The sequence below is a fragment of the Rhinolophus sinicus genome, linkage group LG15, assembly GCF_036562045.2.
Source record: "Rhinolophus sinicus isolate RSC01 linkage group LG15, ASM3656204v1, whole genome shotgun sequence".
NCBI lineage: Eukaryota > Metazoa > Chordata > Mammalia > Chiroptera > Rhinolophidae > Rhinolophus > Rhinolophus sinicus.
The window spans coordinates 12666604-12673110 of record NC_133764.1 but is presented as its reverse complement, the minus strand read 5'-3'; positions in this window follow the sequence as shown (position 1 = coordinate 12673110).

Below are 6507 nucleotides of genomic sequence, written 5' to 3'. Positions count from 1 at the left end.
TAATTACTTGTGCGCGCACCTAATAACTGTGGTTCCCCAAATCGTAAGTGCTACTGCTGAAAATGTGTGGAAGAAGACTTGGAGACGTTGAAGAAAGTGAGCATTTTACCCAAACACCAACTGGGCTTTGCACCTGCTCAGCAACTATGCCCTTTGAAGATGCCACAGCCTCCTCTAACATTCCCTCTGCTATGGACCGAATGTTGTGTCACCCCCACTCCAAATTCATATGTTGAAACCCTAATCCCCAATGTGATGGCATTTGGAAGTGAAGCCTTGGGAAGTAATTGGAATTAGATGAGGGCATGAGGGTGGGGCCCTCATGATGGGATTAGTGCCATTATAAGAAGAGAAAGAGACACCGCATCTCTTTCTCTATCACGTGAGCAAAAAGGTGGCCATCTGCAAACCAGGTAGAGGGCTCTCACCAGACACCTAATCTGCAGGCACCTTGATCTAGCACTTCCAGCCTCCAGAACTAAGAAAGAAATGTTTGTTGTTTAGACCACCTGGCCTCTACGGTATTTTATTACAGCAGCTCCAATGGACAAACACCTTCTTGACTCTACAGGCTCTTCATTTAACTTAGCTCATTGGCACTATCTCTAAAAAGCTATTACAAAATGATGATGACGACGACGACGATGATGATGATGATGGTGGTGGCTAGTACTTACATGGTGCTTACTATTTGCCAGGCACATTGTTCATGTTTTGTCCATATTATTTCATAGAACCATCACATACACCCTGTGAGGTCAATATCCTTAAGGTCCAGTGACCTTCAGTGACCCCGGCAAGATGCAATCTCAGGCTCTTCTGACTTCATAGAGGATGTTTTTATAACCCTCATGCTGCTCAAGGATAACTAAGCAGAGAAATGACATGGTCATATATGCACTTTAGGCAGATCATTTGGGTTGCTGAGGTCCAGGGGGTAGGTTTGAGATGGAGAGAATCAGGGCCTGGAAGTGCGACTCAGGGTGAAGAGGCTGCTGCAGAGTCTGGTCCTCTGTAAATACAGCAATGAATCCTCTACAGTGAGATGCAAAAGAGCCAGCACCCCTGGTTCTGCCTGTTTGAACTTGTCCTAGGATATGGCAGTTTTAAGAGGTGGCCACAGCTTCAAGACTTGATGGCTGGACCTTGGCCCAGCTTCTTCCACTCAGCCCAGGTGCATCTCCCGGTCTACTCGGCCAGCCTTGACCACTCTGTTTCTACTTTATCGAATTCCCAATCAGCCTGGCTCTGGGCCATGCTGCACAGACAAAACACATAATTATGTATTGATTTCCTTCCAAAGATGCATGGTCTTGGGTGAACGTGGCACTTTTGTGGCCCTGTATAAACACAATCTGAGGAGTAAGAGAGTTCGATTTTGGGGGGAAGTCAGAGAAGCCTGACTCCTGGGTGAGGAGGGGAGGGCCTGTCATGACACAGGAGTGAGAACTTCCATCATCTGGGCTTTCTGGCTGGATGAGGCCTCGCTATAGCCTCTCAGGGATTCAGACACTGCCAGAGTCTGGAGGTGTGGGTTGGCCATTGTGGGGGAAACAGAAACCTACTCTCATCCTCAATCACTGCTAAAGTTACTTGAAATTCAGTGTGTCAATTTATCTATCTATGTATCTCTCCTCCATCAGTGCAATTTTCTACGAATTCCCCCAGGTGATTAAGTTTCATGGTGCTTTGCCAGATGGTATATTCTCTACTTTCCCAGTCCTCCAGGGAATGTCTGAAATACAGGCCAAGCTCTTTTACCTCAAAATTATATTAAGGAGTTTAATTAACAGAAATGACTCTATAACCCATAGATCACACTCTAAGTGTGTGTGCTACATGCAGACACAGATAGACTCCCAGCTGGCTCCCTTTGCCTCCTGAGACCTGGTCACCTATTCCACAGCTTTCAGATCAAGCCATGACCATCCTTCCTTCCTTAAGAAAAACTCTGGTGAGAGGGGGGCACAGCCATAAAAACTAAATCTTGAGGTATCCCCTTGCCCCAGAAACCTTTCCCAGAGGCACTGAATTTGTTCCTCTTTAAAGTTCAGCAGAAGCAAATTCCCAGGGTCGGCTCCAGATGCCAAAGGGGGACAGACAACTGCCAGTCTGCCACCTTCATTCCCTCAGGCGGGGGTCTATGAGCCACACAGGTATGGTTGGCTTCCTGGCCTGCTGTCGTGGCTGCCTTGATGTCCTGAATCGATTCAAAACACTTACCTTTCATGGTCATTTTGACTTTGGGGAAAAGCCAGAAGTCGCATGGTGCCAGATCCAGTGAATAAGGTGAATGAAGACACACCATAATGTTTTTATTTGCCAGAAATTGCCATACCAAAAGTGAAGTGACATTGTGATCACAAAATATGGTGAATGCTGCTGCCGAGTGCCATCCAACGGAAAGGCAGGGATCTTCAATAAGGGAAGTAGCGCGTTGAACCTCAGTAACAGTGTGTGACAAATTTCAACTGGTTTGGTGCAATCAGTGGAGTGTGAGCTACAGTTGAGAGAAGGTGTGTTTTAAAGTGTGCCATAAGTCATCCTCCACCATGACAATGCTCCATGTCACACCTCGCTTCTGGAATACAGCAATTTCTGTCTAATAAAAACATTACGGTGTGCCCTCACCCACCTTATTCACCGGATCTGGCACCATGAAACTTCTGGCTCTTCCCCAAAGTCAAAATGATTCGAGGACATTGAGGCAGCCATGACAGTGCAACTGAAGACACTCATGAAAGAGAACTTCAGAACTGCTTCAGAAAGTGGCAGGAACAATGGGATAAGCATGTTCAAAGCAAGGGGGAAAGCAAGGGGCAGTATTTTGAAGGGGATTAATGGCAATGTGTCTTTTACACTAATAATTTTTTTTCATTTAAACATTTGCCATATTGTTTGATCATACCTCATATGTTTTAGAGTACACCATAGTTATTCAACATTTATATACCTAAAGAAGTGATCACCATGGTAAGTCCAGCAACCATCTGACACCGTACCACGCTATCACAATATTACTGACTATATTCCGTATGCTGTACATTATATCCCTATGACTTATTTATTTTATACCTGGAGATTGGAACCTTATTCCTCTTCACATCCCCCCCTTTTCAATTTTTCAATTACAGTTGACATTCAACATTATTTTGTATTAATTTCAGGTGTACAACATAATGGTTAGACATTTATATAATTTAAGAAGTGATGCCCCTGACTAGTCTAGTGCCACCTGGCACTATACATAGTTGTTACCATATTATTGACCATGTTTCCTGTGCTTTACTTTACATCCCCATGACACTTTTGTAACTACCAGTTTGTACTTCTTAATCCCTTCACCTTTTTCGCCTTGCCCCCAAACCTCTCCCATCTAGCACCCCAACAAATCTAGTACCCATCTGACACCATACATAGTTATTGCAATATTACTGACTATATTTCTTATGAAATACCCTACATCCCCATGATTACTGTGTAACAACCAATCTGTACTTCTTAATCCCTTCCCCCTTTTCACCCATCCCCATCCCCCTCCCATCTGGCAACCATCAATATGTTCTCTGTATCTATGAGTTTGTTTCTGTTTTTTTTTTTAATTTTGTTTTTTAGATTAAACATATAAGTTAAATCACATTGCATCTGTCTTCCTCTGTCTGACACTCTACTCAGCACAACACCCTCCAGGACCATCCATGCCACAGCAGACAGCAAGAATCCATTTCCTTTCATGGCTGAGCAATATTCCATTGAATATATGTGCCACCCACTCTTTATCCATTCTTCCATCGACAGACACGCAGGCTGACTCCACATCTTGGCTATTTCAAACAATGCTACAATGAACATATGGATTCACACATCCTCTCTAAGTAGTGTTTGGGTTTCTTCAGATAAATACCCTGAAGTGGGATTACTGGGTCCTTCTTTGTCTCTTATGGCCTTTCGGGGTAGAGTGCCCTTGGTTTTAGGTCCTTGTTTTTCATCGTGTTGAATATTTTGTGCCAATCCCTTCTGGCCTGCAAAGTTTCTGTTGAGAAATCAGCTGGCGATCTTATGGGAGCTTCCTTATAAGTTACTAGCTGCCTTTCTCTTGCTGCTTTTAGGATTCTTTGTCTTTAACCCTTTCCATTCTAATTTTAATGTGTCTTGGTGTGGGCCTGTTTAGCTTTATCTTGTTTGGGATTCTCTGTGCTTCCTGAGTTTGTGTATCTATTTCCTTCTCCAGGTTAGGGAAGTTTTTCATCATTATTTCTTCAAATAGGTTTTCTTCCTTGCTCTCTCTCTCTTCTCCTTCTGGTACCCCTATAATCTGAATGTTTGTATGCTTGATGTGGTCCCAGAGGCCCCTTAAACTACTTCATTTTTTTGGATTCTTTTTTCTTTTTGCTGTTCTGTTTGGGTGTTTTCTGTTACCTTATCTTTTAAATTGCTAATTTGATCCTTTGCTTCATCTAATCTGCTGTTGATTCCCTCCAATATATACTTCATTTCAGTTATTGTAGTCTGTATTTCTTACTGGTTCTTTTTTGTTTTCTGTCTCCATTTTTATGTTTCCTATCTCTTTGTTGAAGTTCTCCCTGAGATCATTGGTCATCCTTATAACCATTGTTTTGAACTCTGCAGCTGATAGATTGCTTATATCCATTTTGCTTAGTTCTTTTTTCTGGAGCTTTGTTCTGTTCTTTCATTTGGCACATGTTTCTTTGTCCCATTTTGGCTGCCTCCCTGTGTTTGTTTCTCTGTATGAGGTAGGGCTGCTATGCCTTCCAGTCTTAGTAGAGTGGCCTTATGTAGTAGGTGTCCTGTGGGGCTCAATGGTGCAGTCTCCCTGGTCACCTGAACTGGGTACTCCAGGAGTGCCCCTTGTGTGGGTTGTGTGTCCCCTCCTGCCGTAGTTGAACCTTGGTTGCTGTTTTCACATCAATGGGAAAGATTGATCCTCATGCTGACTGGTTGTGAGGACTGGCCACGACTACAGTGGAGGAGCTGTGGAGAGCCAAATTCACTTTAGCATGGCTCTGGTGTCCACCCAGTGTGCCCTATGTGTGTGTCCTTTGGGCAATGCTCAGGCAGGGTCTGAAGCTGGCCATTAGATGTGCAAGTCTGGAGGCCTCCTGAGAACGGACCCACCATAGGCCAAGTTCTTCTACATCCGGTGCCCTGCCTGGGGCCAACTGGCATGAGCCAGAAAGCAATCCACAGATGGCTGCCGCTCACTCTGGTCTTGGAGGTGCCTCAAGAGGCCAAGCCACAAACTCACACCAGCTGTCAGTAGTGTTGGGCTTATGGCTGCTCAGCCAGAGGTATAGGACACGCTGAAACCAGATGCTGCTTGTTTGGGTTTTGTGAACCTTAGAGAGATTTTAGAGCAGTCTGCAGCATGAACCAAGACAAACCATTCATATGGAAAAGCCACTATAAGAGGTTTGGGTGGGCCTGGAAGTTGGGTGAGGTGGGGTCTCAGGGAATCAGGGCCAAAGAACAGTGTTAGCCAGGTTGATGGAGACTCAGATGTAGTGGCTGCCAGCATCTGCCCTCAGGGAGCGGGGAGGGCTCAACAAAGAAACAATGGCTTCTGTCAGCTCCTCTGTCCTGGAGAAAGTTGCCCCTCCAGCCCTTGTCCTGCAGCCAGACAATTCAGTTCCTCCCCATATGTCCCTGGTCCCTTTCAAGCATCTGTCCCAGCTCACTCTGGAGCTCAGAGTGAGTGAATCCAATAGCAAGTAAGTCTGTGCATGAGTCCTGTATGAGGAGTGCCTGGGACTCCAGCTGCCTCCATGTCACTCAGCCACCATCCCTGCTGTTTATCAGAGTCAGAACTTGTGGGAACTTATCTCCCTGGCACTGGAACCCTGGGCTGGGGAGTTTGGTGTGCTGCTGGGACCCCTTGCTCCTCCAGGGGCCCCTCTGCAGCTGAGATATCCCTCCTGATTTTTAATGGTCTCACACAGGTGTGGGATCAGCCTGACCCACATCTCCACCCCCCCACCCCTAACCAGTCTCAAGGTGGCTTCTTCTGTATGTCCTTTGGTTGTAGAGCTTTGGTTCAGCTAGACTTCAGGTGATTCTCAATGATGGTTGTTCTGTAGTTGTAATTTTGATGTGGTCATGAGAGGAGGTAAGCACAACATTGACCTATTCTGCTATCTTGACCAGATCCCTGTCATTTTAAAAAATGCATTTTAGTGGGTATGAAATGTATCTCACTGTGGTTTTAATTTGCATTTCCTGATAAATATTGACATTGAGCATTTTTCAAGTATGAGTGACCATCTAGTTCTTTTGTGAAATGTCTTTTCAAGACTTTTGCCCATTTTTAACATTGTGTTACTTGTCTTTTTGTTGTTGTGCTAATATATAAGGATTCCTTATATATTCTACATATGAGTCCCTTGATATGTAGAGAGATAGATAGATAGCTATAGATGGAGATATAGATAATGTTTTTCTTCGTTTGTAGCCTGCTTATTAATTTGGTTAACAGTGTATTTTGATGAGCAG